We start from the raw sequence: 17,094 nt of genomic DNA, 5'->3' as shown, positions 1-17,094 counted from the left end.
TACAAATTTATTTCTCAACATAGTCACCCTGGCGACGAACACATTTCTCTCAACGAAACACCAGTTTGTTGATACCGTCACTGTATAATGTCTGACTTCGTTGACGGAGCCACAATCTCATCTCTGCATGCAACGCTTCAGCACTCTCGAAGTGAGGTCCACGCAGGTTTTCTTTAAGCTCTGGAAGAAGATGAAAATGGGGTGGGGCGAAGTCGGGACTGTATGGAGGGACGACCGGGGTGGCCGAGCGGTTCTAGGTGCTACAGTCTGGAACCGCACGACCGCAGGTTCGAATCCTGCCTCGGGCATGGGTGTGTGTGATGTCCTTAGGTTAGGTTTAGGTAGTTCTAAGTTCTAGGGGACTGATGACATCAGAAGTTAAGTCCCATAGTGCTCAGAGCCAATCGAACCATTTTGTATGGAGGACGATCGATGACAGTGAGCGCAAGGCATCGTCATGCATTACTCAGTCTGTGGACCAACTCGTCGGTTGCCGTACGCGGTCGTCCACCTCGGTCTCTGTCACGCATGTTGAGTTTAGCACCACCGTTTCCTCCATCACGAGAACGAGTGACTCGACCACGCACGTTACTGATGTCGATACAATCATCACCGTACACTTCTTTCACTCTTCCATGGATTTCAATTGCGGACATCTTTTCTGCTCTAAGAAGCTCGATTACAGCACGCTGTTTCTCATGTGCCGACATAGTTACGCCACACACCGCCATGTTACATGCTATAATTTGGAGCCCCCAAGCGGCAGATAGTTGCAAATTGCGTCAGCGAACCGTGGAAGTCGACCGAGTAATATGCGTGACATGTAATACCTCAACCGGTACTAAGAACAAAACAAAAAAAATTCGGAGGCTTTACTTTTCAGCACACCCTCGTACATGCAATTACGTTTTTATTATGACGTCACATACCAGGTACACGCTTGATGCCGCATATATGCTCTGAAATACGTTACCGACCGTGTAGCGGTACACTGTGACGCAATGACAGGAGCGTACATTGTCTCCTGTGTCGAATTCCAAGTAGCTACATAGAGGTCCACCAGTGAGCCTAGCAAAAAGAAATAAATTGCGTCCGAAAACAATAGGCAGTAATGTCACACAGTGCAAGGTCTAGATTATTTTAATGTCACAGGCTTACCCTTCACCTTACCGGATGAGGTTTAAACGGAAAGGCTGAATGGAGTTGCGAAATAAAATGTACGTGCGTATCTGTATCCGGCATCGTGTGAGAAGCGTCACTTGATGAGGAAACGGCTGACGGTACGAAGAGCTCCACGGCGGCAGGAGGACAAGAAGGAGCAAGTGAAAGCAGTGGAAAGTGCCGGGCGTCTGCCCTCTCGCTTCTCGCTGACAGCCATGGCTCGTAGCAAATTTCTTTTGCTCGTCTTATAGTTAGATGCAGATCCTGCGCTGTCGTTCCTCCGTTCTAACTGTGGCCAGCTCCATCGATGATCTCTACCTAGGCAACTACGGAACAACAACTGCGTTGCTTTTGCCTTTTTCAGCCTTATACATCACTCACGCTCACTGAATTAACAAGAGAGTGTGAAGATGATTGAAAATATGTACCAATTACCTTGAAAGTTATCTTCCATAAACAAGACGAAGGAGAACTATAATACTAACAGGACACAACCACAGATACTGAAAATAATTTAGAGAGATTAAACAATGCACATAATGTATGGTATTCTTGTTTGGGATGCCCGTTAGAGGTTCAGCCGTCTCGGCCGAAAAGGTTTCTATACTTGTACTCTGTAATGTCACCGCCAGACACCACACTTCCTAGTTGGTAGCCTTTAAGTCGGCCGCGGTCCGTTAGTATACGTCGGACCCGCGTGTCGCCACTATCAGTGATTGCAGACCGAGCGCCGCCACACGGCAGGTCTACTCTAGAGAGACTCCCTAGCACTCGCCCGAGTTGTACGGCCGACTTTGTTAGCGATGGTTCACTGTCTACATACGCTCTCATTTGCATAGCCTTCAGCTACGAAATTTGCTACGACCTAGCAAGGCGCCATATTCAGTTACTATAATTACTTCAAGAATGTCTTCTGAACAGATAATATTGTGACTCATGTACCGTCAAGAGCGACGTTCATCATTAATGGATTAAAGTTAAGTATCAAACCAATTACGCCCGCTTTCTGAATTCTCATTCCTTGTCATGTTCCAGACCTCACGTCAGTATAGTTCTTCCCTTCTCACGCTAGCCTGCTTGAGCTAAAACGCGTGCATTTCGGCCTCCACTCGTAACACGATGTTGGCTCTTCTGCTAACACAAAACACTCAATCCTAATGCTTCGTTTTACGGTCTGACAGATTGATCACCATCAACAGTATCACATAACCTTACTTTTCGGGAGCTCAGAAATTTCGGTTTGCCCAGGATTCTGTCCCCGAGAGCCGCGCGGGATTAGCAGAGCGGTCTTAGGAGCTGCAGTCTTGGACTGTGCGGCTGGTCCCGGCGGAGGTTCGAGTCATCCCTCGGGTATGGGTGTGTGTGTTTGTCCTTAGGATAATTTAGGTTAAGTAGTGTGTAAGCTTAGGGACTGATGACCTTAGCAGTTAAGTCCCATAAGATTTCACACACATTTGAACATTTTTTTGCTACCACTGTTTGTTCCGTTATCATGTAATCATTCAATAAAGGATACACCTTTCTATGTATTCGCAATTGCGGAAAGCAAAGAACTTGTAGCCACAGCCTCAAAGATGAGTAATTGCTCATAGGTCTTAAGATATACATTTTAGTGCCTATGTTTAACTGACTGTTTTGCTTAGAACGATCGTTGCTTTCATTACCCTGAATACGACTTTGTCCTTTGGGCCAAGGCTACTGAATCACCTTCTTCTATGGAACACCACCTTCTGATCCCCTGTGTGTGTGTGTGTGTGTAGGGGGGGGGGGCAATATGCATTAATATGGAAGGGGCTACTCCGAAAAATAGATAGTTTTTTCCAAAAGCTCAACCCATTTTGCCCGGCTAAGACCTTGTCACGTTTTCCTCGAGTGTAGGTGAGTTTAGTTACTCGCTAAGACTGTAACGAATGGTTATTTGGTATCGAAGGTGATTTATTAAAAAAAATTGCATGGCGTGAGTTCATTTGGGAGTTAATCCAACGTTAAATTGAATTCGCACGTCTTATAAATCAAGGGTCTTATTGACACCCTACGTACACCAATAATAAAACTGGAGACTTATCCCGAAATGAGTCGAAAAAAATGTGGCGAAGGGCCGGGTATAGATTCGTCGAAGGAACCATTGCAACATTCACCACAAGGCATTTACGAAAAACAAGGTAAACCGTTAATCGGAATCGCTGGATAGAATATCAGCCAAGATCCTGTCAAACACAAGCCCTGGGTCTACATCTGCGAGGGCCTTTCCAAAGACAGCGTGCCGTCGAAGTTCTTGTACTGTAAACGTTTTTCTGACATTAGCCAGCATTATCAAGCCTTCTTGTCTATCCAACAAAAATCAATGAACGCTTCTCGTCGGGTCTTACCCTCGGTCTCACGTTTCGCAATGATCAGAAGTTTGAAGCGGAACAGTTTGCGTCTTCGATGTGCTACTTACATTCTCCTCATCGTCCGCCACGCTTTAGTGCCTCATTTTCAAGGGCGATCTTTGCCGTGAACACAACCTCGGCTACGTATCACGCGCTCCGGTGTGTTTCCACTGTGCAGTACCGGCCACAAATCGCCTTTAACTTCTTCCCTCGGACATGCTAAACAAAGCTTCACCGCCGGTCGACCATTTAATCTGCGCCAAATGCTGACAATACGAAGAGGCCATATCACTAACAGTACCTCTTTATCTACCTCTAAATTACTATCCTATTTGCTATTCAATCTTACATAGTATTCTTGTGCTATTCTGTTTCTCATATTAGCAATTCCAAACAAATGAAAACGACTTCTAGGTGCTAGATCTAGAGATCAATGGGCATACACTGGTTGAGTCTCCATATGTAAAGTTCCTAGTTATACAGATGGATAATAAATTGTTGTGGCACCAGTATGTCAGTTAGTTAACCAGGAAGCTCAGATATCTCTCTCACTAATTTGACCTACAGATAGGATTGCTAGTATACTTTGCATACTGTTACTCTATTTTATACAACGGCATAATCTTCTGGAGCATTGAAGCTAAGGCGAAAAAATTGTTTATTCTACACAAATGTGTTGTAAAAATATTGTGTAAAGTTGAGAACCGAGCATCTTACAGAAGCATCTCGAGGGCCGTAGGCATTCTTGAGCTTACAGGCCCATACTTATACTCTGTAAAGGGAGTAAATTTAGCCGGCCGCTGTGGCCGAGCGGTTCTAGGCTCTTCAATCTGGAACCGCGCGACCACTACGGTCGCAGGTTCGAATCCTGCGTCGGGCATGGATGTGTGTGATGTCCTTAGGTTAGTTAGGTTTAAGTAGTTCTAAGTTATAGGGGACTGGTGACCTCAGATGTTAAGTCCCATAGTGTTCAGAGCCATTTGAACCATTTTTGAGTAAATTTAGGACAAATTTAGAAATTTACAGCCACAATACTAGAAGTAGAAATAATTTCCATATGAACTATGCGTTCCTCTCTGGGTTTCAGAATGAAGTTTTATGTTCTGCAGCAAAAGTCTATAACAGATTTCCAGACATTGAAAAATTCTCTAAATATTGTAACACTAAATAAAAGAATCGCATTAGTGACTCCTCCTACAATACGTTTGAATACTTGGACTCAGGGATGTAAATTCTAACTAACTCTAATGTTTGTATTAGATAGATCCTAATTTGCCAGTATAAAAGTAAAACAGTTTGTTTTAAGCATCACAGTGTTTTACTAGACATGGTCCTGTTGGAGGCGGATTCCGTTGCTATTCCCCGACCACTGAACTGCTTTACCCAGCCAGTTACAGAGGGGCCTGCAGTTAACGTAGATTCCGAAACACAGTGCAATTCGGTATTTTTCACATCGAGAAACACTGCAAGAGGTGAAAGAAATGATAAGCGACAGAAAAAAACTTAAGGTTGACCGGAATCGAATCGAAGAGCTTTGGATTTGTAGTATTGCACTTTTTTTTACCACTGAGCCACGAAGACACGTTTCTAGATAACTAATAATTGTCCGTGTAAAACTAAAATGCTTTTTTTGAAATACTAGATAATGAAAGAAGCTGAGCAATACAGAAGGAGGAGCATTGCCTTTTTTCAAGTAGCTTTCCCCTAACGTACTTACATAAAGTAACCTAGAAATAATTAACGTGATTTTCAGTTTGAGTATACTAGCGCTAGTTATGATTTGTTGCTACTATACATAACAGAAGTAGCCAGCTATTGGCAGTGGTTGCTCGTGCCTTTTAATGTATAACCTGATCCATCCCACATCCCGAGTGCTCGCCTTCGTGATGGGACTGATTGAAAATGATGTATGAATGCATAAACGAATGAATGTATCTAGAACTTTCGTTTAAATTTAAAACTTTCTCTTTCCAGAGATGTACTACACGTAACGTTGGCCTGTGAAGCGTGAATGTTGCGTGTTATATGTAACTGTTTTGTGTAGATGAATGAGTGCCTGTAAAGTGTTGTGCTAATGTTGTCGACGGCAATGAGATAAAGGAGGGAAACGGGGAAACCAGATGTCAGAGGAGTGCCTACTGTTCTCTAAAAGCAGCAAAGACGATCCCGTCAAACGGACTTCCATTAACAGTGGGACACTGCGGAAATGTCTGAAATTTAACCCAAGGCACTGGACCAAATATAGGTGACTGGGCAATTTAGGCTATCATCTCTCCTTCCTTTGTCGGATAAATATTACTAATAAAAGTATCTCAGATAAGAGGATCCAAACTGGTTTCCTCCAACACCTCGGCTAAATCCTTGAATGGCGTGAGAAGCGCCCTCTTTATGGCGGCGTTTGGCGTTTGTACAAAGCGCTGTAGAGGAGTGCTCAACGATGTGTATGTATTGTATGTAAGCAATAAACCTTCCAAAGGAGATAACTGTGCCTCGTGGATGTTAAAAGGCTGCATACGGTCAGTTTACTGGGTTTTTCCAGACGAATGACCGCCCCTCGCAACTAACATTTCTACTGTTCCGAGATTACAGTTGCTTTCATGCTACTTTAATGATGCACACGTGAAGGAAGAGGGTCAGTGGGGGTCGGATGAGTTGCAGTCTAGTCAGTGCACTACGAAATGCGAAGCCAGACCGATACAATAGACAATTCACTGGTACAACAACGAGTGAAAGTAGCGACTCATCCCGCGAGTTGGCTCAACATTATGCCACTGCTATAGATATTTCACTGCCTGCCCTCATAATCCTCCAGCGTTTCTCGGCCTGTGGCCTGGCTGATGAATTATTTTGTACATAACATCTCTGATATCAAACTGAAGAAGCCTCCAACTGCATTTGTCACATCAACAGGAACGATGGTGTGTCTATTGGCAAATAGACAGCCGCTGTGGCCGAGCGGTTATAGCCGCTTCAGTCCGGAACCGCGCTGGTGCTGCGGTCGCAAGTTCGAATTCTGCCTCGGGCACAGATGTGTATGGTGTCCTCAGGTTGGTTAGGTTTAAGTAGTTCTAAGTCTAGGGGACTGATGACCTCAGATGTTAAGTCTCATAGGGCTTAGAGCCATTTGAACCATTTTCTGTCTTTAAAATAATCATAGGGTAAGCGTGAGACGCTATAGCGTTGAATTTCATATGGTAAAGAGTGTATCACTTACGAGTAATAGTGAACGAAAGCTTAAGGTGTTAGTTTGGTTCGCCATTGGGTACCTTGGGCGATTTTGGTTGCTCCAAACTGTGGGTACTCGCTGTATTGACCATTTCATCAGAGCATTTCTAGAGACCAACGTGGTATCATTCCTACAGTGCATTTATTTCCACTGGAACAATGCTGGACCACATGTTTCACGTAATGTTCACCAACGGTATTTTCGCATGACATGTTACCGAACGAACGTGATTGTGTGAGAATTTGTCAGTCAGCGACTGGCTCAGAGAATCTTTGCCATGGTTTATTTACGGAATACAATGGCAACACCACCACTGCTCAAATGCTCACGACATGAAGCGACTGTTACAACAGCAAGCTCATGTTGGACATGGACTCTTTATTATACTGCTCTATACATTTCAACGAGTCTTTGTAGCGCTGTAAATCATAGGGAGGCTAAGTTTCATTCATTTCTATTCATCATGTATAGTGTTATAAGTTACACAAACAGTATCATGTTTTTCAAAACTTGTTATTTTTTCTTGATTATTTTTCAGGTTCTATGTCCATTTCATAGTTTTGTCAATTTCTACGGTTTTATATTTTTCAGATTTTTGTTATAGTTCCTCATTTTGTCGAGGAACAGTTAGTTATTGACAAAGTGGTAGTTTATATTTTGTAAGGACAAGGGATATGATTAGCCGGCGGAGTGTTGAAGAAAGTGATTACGTGAGATCGCGGGTAATTTAAATAATGTGTTCCATCATCCTGAAATGCTTTTTTATGTGGAGAACTTAGAGTATTTGTTATTTGGGGTTTATGAAATTGCTTCCTGCAACCATCTCACGATCACGCTATAAACGAACATCTTTTACTTTTGGCAATTTTTATAAGTTTCTAAATATTTAAAAGTGTATAATAATCTGAAAAATTCTAAAATTATGTAATTTCACACTCCGAATTTGATTTTGCTCACTGAAAACAACTGTATGACTGCTCAGACCGTTATAGATGATAAAAGGATTTCTGCATAGCATGCATCCCCTGATGACCTCCATGCCTTAACACACCCTGTAGGAGGCATCAGCAGATACGTTGGACCGCCATACATGTTTATGTTGGTTGTAATTCAGATTTTGTCGTTCTTGTACGTCTTTACACCCTTGTCTAGAGTCATATTGCTTACAATAGATTTGGTAATTGTATCTCTACCGTACCTGCACTTGTTCCTTGACATTTTGTTCAGCAGACACTTACTATGCACTGTGTTAGTTTCCATGGTCCTAGACTTCCCTATTTGATCTCCTGTCTATCTGTAAGTCAGTTCCTTGACGAATTTTATATTTTGTCTTGACACTAGGTACAGTACCTCTAGATTCCCTAGTAGATTTACGCCTGTTGTCACATGTGCCAACTAAACTAACCCCGATAACTTTGGACGTCTGTGGGGTCCGGCAAAAAAGTGAGATCATCAAAACGCCACAACCATCACAGATATACAGGTGCCTGAGAATACTTACAGATATGTTAAATTACAAGGGGAATACAAAGATGACGGAACTGTCTTACAAATAAGTCAGGAAACAAGCTCTGGGGAGAAACTATTTTTACAAAGCTGTTCACATTAATTTTTTCAAATCCTTTCGTTTCGGCGGTGAAAGTAAATTTCATTGCTTCGAGCTGTAAACGCATAGGAATTTTTAATGTCTTTTGCCCTGTTCCATATATTTCAACATGTAACGTTAGCTAAGATGTTTCTCCGAAATAAGAAAAACAATCCTAAAAGACAGGCTCTGTTGTATATATACTAGGATTCCTTTGTGATCATTTGACAAAATTCAGTTGAGCCAACGTCACTGTGAAGTTGAACTACGACTAAACCAGTGAAGATACTGCCTAATGTTTATCTTAGTCAGCCAACCTTCGTCTTTTCGTGATCGTAGCTCTGTTTCAGGGATCGCGTGTTCGAGTCCCGTTTTGAGTATGGATGTGAGTTTTAAATGTGTCGTCGATATGTGGGTCCCTGTAAAAGGAATGACAAATAAAATAAATTGGAAGAACTTAGATTGATGTGTTAAGTGTACTTAAAATATTTCAGAAAGGTGAGATGGCGATATGAACAAGTGCCCAAATTCCGTTAAAAACCATAGTTGAGGATAGTACAAATTGTGGATCTATTATGTGTTTCAAAAATGGCTCTGAACACTATGGGACTTAACTTCTAAGGTCACCAGTCCCCTAGAACTTAGAACTACTTAAACCTAACTAACCTAAGGACATCACACACATCCATGCCCGAGGCAAGATTCGAACCTGCGACCGTAGCGGTCGCACGGTTCCAGACTGTAGCGGCTAGAACCGCTCGGCCACCCCGGCCGGCTATTATGTGTTTCTTTGTGTTTTTTGATAGTTCTACTTGAGCGAAAACGTAATTACATAGGTCTGCCACCTGAATCTCCTACGACATACGTGAAATACGTGGATAAGCGCGAGACTACAGGTCCTATTGGTTGGATGATACTGTGATTTTATTCTGACACATACCATGACATTTTACCACCGGCAAAGTTTTGTGCATGGCTTATATGTCAAGGTGTGCCACGCTTCGAGGCTCGCAGAACCTCCAGATCTCACTCTAAGTAACTGAATGCACACGATCTGAAGCAGGGCAAAGGTAACAGAATACCACCTCCAGCAGGGCCATATTAAACAAGAGAGCGTGGTGATGAAGCCGTCTTCCAGGTTGAAAAATGGTCTACTTAAGGCAGAACATCTACGTCTACATACATACTCAAAAATGGCTCTGAGCACTATGGGACTTAACATCTCAGGTCATCAGTCCTCTAGAACTTGGAACTACTTAAACCTAACTAACCTAAGGACATCACAAACATCCATGCCCGACGCAGGATTCGAACCTGCGACCATAGTGGTCGCGCGGTGCCAGACTGAAGCGCCTAGAACCGCTCGGCCACCACGGCCGGCCATACATACTCCGCAAGCCACCATATGGCGAATGGCGGAGGGTATTTCCTTTCTTGCTCCATTCGCAAATAGATCGAGAAAACGGCTGTCTGTTTTCTTGTCTTGTCTTCGTGGTCCTTGCGCGAAATGTACACTGGAGGCAGCAGAGTCGTCCTGCAGTCTGCTACAAACGCCAGTTGTCTAAATGTTTTCAACAGCATTTCGTGGGAAGAACGTCATCTACGGTCCAGGGATTGCCACTAGAGTTCACGAAACGTATAGGTAACACTAGCATGTTGATCGACCCTACCGGTAACAAATATAGTAGCACGTTTCTGGGTTGCTTCTATGTCTTCTCTTTATCTGGTGGGGATCCCAAACACTCGAGCAGTACTCAAGAATGGGTCGCACTAGTGTTCAATACGCGCTCTCCTTTATAGATGAGCCACGCTTTCCGAAAATTCTGCCAAAAACCGAAGTCCACAATTCGACTGGCTTACTGCCGTCCTTACGTGCTCGTTCCATTTCATATCGCTTTGGAACGTTACGCTTAGATATTTAATCGACGAGACTGTGTCAAGAATGCACACTACTTATGCTGTATTGTAACATCAAGGGATTGTTTTTCCTGCTCATCTGCACTGACTTACGTTGTTGTACATTTAAGGCAAGCTGCCATTCATCAAACCAACTGGAGATTTTGACTAAGTCATCTTGTATCCTCCTACAGTCACACAACGACGACACTTTCACGTACTCCACAGCGTCACAGCGTCATCAGGTTGCTGCTCATCCATCCGTCATAACATTTATGTATCTAGAGAATGTGCTCTGAATGTTTCCTCAGCTGTGGTATGATACCATTGGTTCTATATTTATTATACTATGGTTTTGCGAACTTGTACTTTGCTATGTAACGTTATTTAACGCTTATGACTTTGCTGATGTTGAGAGAAGTAAGGGAACAGGATACACAGTACTCTTTCAGATAGTATAATAATCTTCGATCGATCTCTGACAAGCTGATTTGTAAAACATCCAAAGTAGCTCACACATAAAATTCTATGTTACTGTATCAAAAATCCCAAAAAATCATAACTTAGGAAGACAAAATGAACTCAAGAAGCTGAAGCTAACATTAATACCCGCGATCACTTCTCTAAAGCAAATTACGGTTCTGGTTGTGTGAAAAACTCTGTACGTCTTATAAGTCACAGATGCTGCAACAGGTGTGCCACGTGTAGGAGTGAAATTTTGTGTAGGCTGTAGACAAGCTGCGGATAATGTAGATAACATCATCGACATACCTTCAGCTCCGTTATGCGAAGAAATACAGAACGACTTGCTTAAGACTAGCTGCAGTGCCTGGGACGGTAGGTAGTGCGTGCAAAGGCGCGACTACTCGCGCTCACTTGCGCTGGACGTGGCCGATGCCGTGAACCATGACATTCAGCCATGCTGTCAGGAATGGTGACCCAGACGTCCACTCACACACCTCTAGGTCGAGTCTCTCTCCACTTGAGCAAGCGCCCGGCAGGCTCAAATCCAAGGTAGAATGCGAGCTTACACAACCGAGGTTCAAATCTCCCAGGGTTTCACAGACAGTGAGAGTACAGCAGAGCATTCAAAGTTTTGGAGAGGAACATTAAGTGCAGGCTTGGACTTAACAAACTGCGTAATCGAAAATACCACTAACCCAATACTTTACCACCTTTGTGTTTAATGGGACTGCATCATCCTTCAGATTCTTTACGTTTTACTAATATTAAGACGAGAAATCTATTTCTGAAATGGTGAAACTAAAATTGCTATATCTTACAGGCAAAACTACCGTTAACTGAAGACATATTCCGCTTAAATAACGATCGTATTCGTGTATAACGTACTTTGTCGACGTTATTGTGAAGCGAGTTGGTACAACCAGTGAAATTTATGGCTGAACGTCCCAATGAAGAAGCAATTCTCTGTACAACCAAAAACGTATTCAACATTAAAAATGAAGTTATTTCTCTCGATTTATCGAAATTCTCTCAACAATTCCAGGTATGGTGACTTAATTAGAAACTAAACTCTTGTTTCACATGTATTTGTCCAATTTTGAGCGAATAGCTTATCACCGTGTGTCAGGAATACAGAAGAAACTGTCGCACACCGAAACATTCTCACATATTTCTTTGGTTGTAGTACCCGCCTTCGCATCTACTGATAGAACTAGAACCTCTTTCAAGTTTCGTTGTACACCAGAATGAACATAATGCATTAGATGCGCCAGTTTCTGGAAAACTGTAGCAATGATTGGCTAGTAAATCACGAATATTCGCCATCTTCCAACACGAAAAAGTTAACAATGTTACTCTGGTCTTGCAACGTACTGCAAACAATTGGAAAGAGGCGAAGTAATCTATTTCAAGTTTAAAACCGCAGTCGTGGTTTTTTTTACCACGCTCAACAGCATTAGCCTCGAAATCTGTGAGTGGCGCTGCTGCAGTAATAGCGACATGTCAGTTGCATGCTCCTTAAGAAATGTAGAATTTGAGTTTGCAAAACTGGAAAAAGACTTCGGGAAATTTTTTGATAGCAAACTTAAAGGAAGGCAAGGAATCAGAAAAGCCTTCAGTTTTTTTTTTTTTTTTGCTGCTTATTCTTTCAGATTTCATTTTTTCACTGACTCATAAAGGCAGCAATAATTTCTATTAATTGTGATTTGGAACCGCAAACTGCCGCCCAAATTCTAGATTACTCTGGTAGGAAATCCGCACGATACTTTATATTGCATTCAATGTTTCGAGATTAGTCACCTCAGAAAGCGTCCTATATGCAAACCTGAATGAACATTTTCAAATTTAGTGGAAAATCTAGTCTCATTTACATTGGCGTTAATCACAAATGGCATGAAAGCATTTTTGGTGCCCCGACGATGTGGACCGTAGCACCGAGAAATTAAAGTTACAGCTTTAAATCAGAGAGTGCATAATCTCTTTCACTAGAAACATTGTAAATCAATGGAGAAGTTGTAAACTGTAAGCTCCTGGGTTTGTAGTTCGATTATCGTGTGGTTTCGGGACCATTTTTTCTCCAGGCACATAATGCAACTAGCGCTTCCCGTGCAGAATAAATTTTAGAATGTCTAGTACAGTACTGTCTGATCTAATAAGTCTTCCGTATCGGTGACAAATTTACAAATTTGACATACTGGAATCTGCATCTGCATTCAAAATGAACTTGTAATTTCCTGTTCAATCCAACCTTTCGGGTTTGGGCGTGGGTATGCGTTTTAAATGGTGTGTTACTTTTTATGCTGTATACCGCTAGATTTGAAATTACAATATGGGAATCGATCACAATGGGGAACTTGACAGCTGCTGATTTACGAGCCAGTATTAAATAAGTAAAAAAATTAAAATCCACACGTAGTCTTACATTACACAGACTGTCTTATCGAGCGTAAAAATAAATTTGTAATCATCTTTTGTTGGTAAAACGGAGCAGATAGAGCACCGTTTTCACGCTGGTGAAAATTAAATGTGCTAGATTGTAAATGACCTACGTCTACGGTAGACACCGAAACTTTTTGTATTAGTAGCATACGTGTACCATCTGACAAATTGCCCAAAAAAGATGAAAGCTTAAGAGAGAGCCATATGAAATATAATTGTACTCTGCAGAAAAATAGAAATTCACCACTGAGGACAAATCAGCTACGACACTTTAACAGGTGCAACAATACCATTTGGCTAAAGAATAGCATTTGCAAAGCGCACTATGAAACACACAATCGGCAACACGTCAGTGACCTGGTAAATAATACTGAACACTCTGAACTGCCTTGTCATAAAATGGTATTATGTTGCTACAATAACAGTTATGTCCACCAATCAACAAATATGAGATACTCGTCTAGAACGCTGTTTTTTAGTTATTTTAATAATTACTGTCTATTCCATCTGCACAGAGCTCTGGGGCGCCTTGCAAGTCATATGAAATGTACCCTACTGCAGGATCGACGAATGTGGCTACTACCACTGATCTTCGGGGTTTCTCACAAAAGAGCTCCTATTTTTAAGTTGACGTTCTCGTGTATCGACATCTACCGGCGTCCTACAACTCCCTCTGACACTGGGGCAGAGGAGCGCATGCGAGAGAACCGCGCAGTCGGCCAGTTCTGCTTGAGTGAGGCCGTTTTCCAGGGTTCCTGTGGGCTGAAGGCTACGTCGCCGCCGCACGGCGATGCACAGGTGTTCCAGCGAAGGGAAATATGCGCGTCGCCACAACCAACTCTTCTCGAGCAAAAGCCAGGATTTTGTGAGGACACTCGCGTCTCCAGCAGACTGCCATCGGACACATCACTTCGCGACGGTATTCTGAAAAATCTTACAATTCTCAAGCAAATACACTGACTTCCGGGTTTGATCACAGTGACGCTGTTGCTTATGTTATACACCATACTGGTGGAAGATGAACTGATGTTTCAGTGGTCTCAGAAGCAGAATACTCTGGTCGCTTGTGCGAGTAATTACAAGTTTTAGTCTGAAAAAGAATAATTTTCTGTACACTAGTAAAATAAAAAAAATTAAAGTTCCCTCCTCTTTGCAGTGAGTTCTTGCTTACTCAGCTGGAGCATTGTACAGTCGCAATGACTTAACAGCATTGCAGTGGATTAAACATCTCCCGCAAATAATCTTAACTTTTTTTTAGTGTTATAAAATGTAAAAAAAATTCTAACTCTAAAGGTATTGCCTCCATTACCAAGAATGGTTCTAAAATTTAGGAAATGGTGATGAAAATACCCGAGAAAGACCTGTTGGAACATGATACGAAATACCTGTTGTTTCTGCACTCAGTTGTGTGGAATAAAAATCAAACATTAAAATACAGAAGTGATATATTAGAAACAATACGAATGGCGTCTACATGTATATTCGATACAATATCGAATAGCAAATTATGTTAAGCCTTACCAATCAATTTTCCTTTTAACGACTTGGTTATCACTAAATCACGTCCTTTTCGATTTTATATGATGAATACGTTTAAGTCAGGCAATCAGTTAATACAATGTAAATCTTTTAATCATTTGTACGACCTCCATTAACACGCGACCAGAAAAGAAGGGTCTAGTGCCATTGTCATCATACAGACCCAAATGGACGCAGCTAGTATCTTTCTGTGTTTTCAGATATTAAGAATAAAATTGTAAAGCCGAGTGTCAACTCAGGCTTCGCACAGCAACAACAGAAAGATACATAATTTTTCTCGGTTTGTACAGAAATCAAGACCTTTAAGTTACTGAATTTCAAAGACTTTAATGAGTAATCTAGTTTTAATTTAATTTATTGTTTTATTAAATTTCATTTGATCTTAATTGTTTTCCTCAGATGCTGAACAGATCCGAAAATAATCCTACATTTATAAGCATGTGGACTTAAAATCGCTACATATAAATCTCTGAAATTTAGTCAAGATTTTAAACAAATTTTCTGACTTCACATGGTCTACAAAATCGAATTAACATTTTCGGAAGAAATTAAGTCACCAAGTCCCCAATAGACTACGGATATGCCCACTACATTTCTATAAGACTTAATTTCAGGAAGTGGCTATCCTTTAGCTGTCGGTCCAAAATATTTCTTTCTATGATTTGAAACAAGGCGCTTTTTACACTATTTAATCACAAGACCACTTCCTATAAAAAGAAACTCAGGTCATGAACAAATTCTTAATGATTTGAATTAACTTCATTATGAGTATCAAACAGCTAGCAGAGCTACTTAGTGAGAGAACATCGTGAAACTTAACGACAGAAAGGCGAACCGTATTATAATAGTTTTCCATGAACTACTGATACGTTACGTAGTAAAATACATAACCAAAGGGAAACATATGAAATCTAGTTACGACTTCTTTGACAAAAGAAACTAGTTATGCACTCAGTAAACTAAAACAAAGCTGAATTAAAGATACAAAGACAATTAAATTGCACTAAAACTCACTGCTTTGAAAACTTCGAGACAATAATGAAACACGTTCTCTAACTGAGAATCAACATATTCATTGCGATCAAACAGTTCGTGAAATCAAACTGATAGAAACATCGTACGATTACTATTATGATACACATTTTCCTGTGTTTATATGTCCAAATCAGAGATCACATCAAAATAACTGAATAAACATTAATATCGATCTTCCAGTTTTCATTTCAACTGCGTTGTAAGAAATATATGTTACAGACAATCCTTTTAACTCAAATGATAACCACATCTTGGCTGCCACCCTTTTCTAATGAAGCTATTCTCAGGTGTACCAACTGCAGCATCAGGAGTTACACATTTAAAAGGCTCCAAATCAAACAGGTGTTCGGTGCTACTACGCAAGTCAGTAGAATGAACTTGTACCAACCTTTCTGCGCGAGCTGACATTATAGCGTGGACGAGACAGGAAGGCGGCAGCTCTTCTCTTGTCGATCCTCGTGAAATCCCCTGGCAGGGCAACCCGGCGTGGGACGCATGCGTGACGCTGTTGCACCCTTTTAAAATATCCGTGAAGCACACGCCATATGATCACGACCAGGTTCGTGTCCTACCCTTGCATTCAGTTCACCCCACACGCCTTCTGGAACCCGCCAAAGCGTTTAAACCTCTGGCGACTGCTAACATCACGCGGACTGGCTTTCCTCTCGATCCTTATTTTTTTAAACTCTCCACACGCATTTGTGGGGGCGGCATCTGACGAATCCGTTAGTTCTCTCCGGGTGTCTTCTTCTCGTCTGCTTTTGCACTTGTAAAAAAAATCGCCGTCGCTTGTCGTCGGAGGTGGATCACAGTTTCTCTCTCTCTTTGGCACTAACACTTGTAAATAACATATATATCACACGTAACGTAAAGCGGAATCGTGTACGGGTGTAAAACAGAAAGGTAACGCTAGGTGTAGAAGAGTAGTGGTAACGCAAACGGAGTGCTGGTAACTTGAGTTCCTGCCGCGTCCAAAGTAGGGCACCGACTGAGCGCAGCACGCGCCTCCACAGGCGCTGCGAGCCTCCGACTTGCACTTTCTCCGCGCGCGACCGCTTTCCCTTCTGGGCTCGCTAATACCTTCCGGGCTCGCCGCCTTCTCGCTCCGACCAAACCGCTTCATCGTTTTCTCACATTTTTCTTCTCCTTCTTCGTGGTCGGCAGTAGTGCCGGGCTCACTCTCGTCCTGTCGCGCCCGAAAGGTGAGAGGAAACTTATCCGAGTGTCAGTCGCAAAACAGGAGTGATTAACATTTTGAACACGAGTGGTAAGAAGGACCGTGACCGTAGCCTTTAACTGTCAGATGAAAGAGAAGGCGCTCTTACGTAACTAAATAGATATGATAGCTATAAAACAGCCTACCGGTTGCAACAAAATTT

General features: G+C 42.0%; 1 protein-coding gene across 2 annotated transcripts in view; it reads right to left on the bottom strand.

Moving 5' to 3' along the window:
* LOC126297737 (hormone receptor 4-like) overlaps positions 1-17,094 on the bottom strand; it is a 279,280-nt gene that overhangs the window by 177,795 nt on the left and 84,391 nt on the right. Inside the window, exon 1 of one of the 2 annotated variants that reach the window (XM_049988885.1) lies at positions 16,104-16,690. The exons of the other annotated variant lie outside the window; for it this stretch is intronic. The gene's annotated coding sequence lies outside the window, so the exon portion shown is untranslated. Of the gene's footprint in view, positions 1-16,103; positions 16,691-17,094 lie in introns of those variants that run through there. 2 annotated transcript variants of the gene reach the window in all.

Source organism: Schistocerca gregaria, chromosome X, assembly GCF_023897955.1.
Source record: "Schistocerca gregaria isolate iqSchGreg1 chromosome X, iqSchGreg1.2, whole genome shotgun sequence".
NCBI classification, from domain to species: Eukaryota; Metazoa; Arthropoda; class Insecta; order Orthoptera; family Acrididae; genus Schistocerca; species Schistocerca gregaria.
The sequence above is the reverse complement of the archived record's forward strand: the minus strand, read 5'-3'. Positions and strand labels throughout refer to the sequence as shown.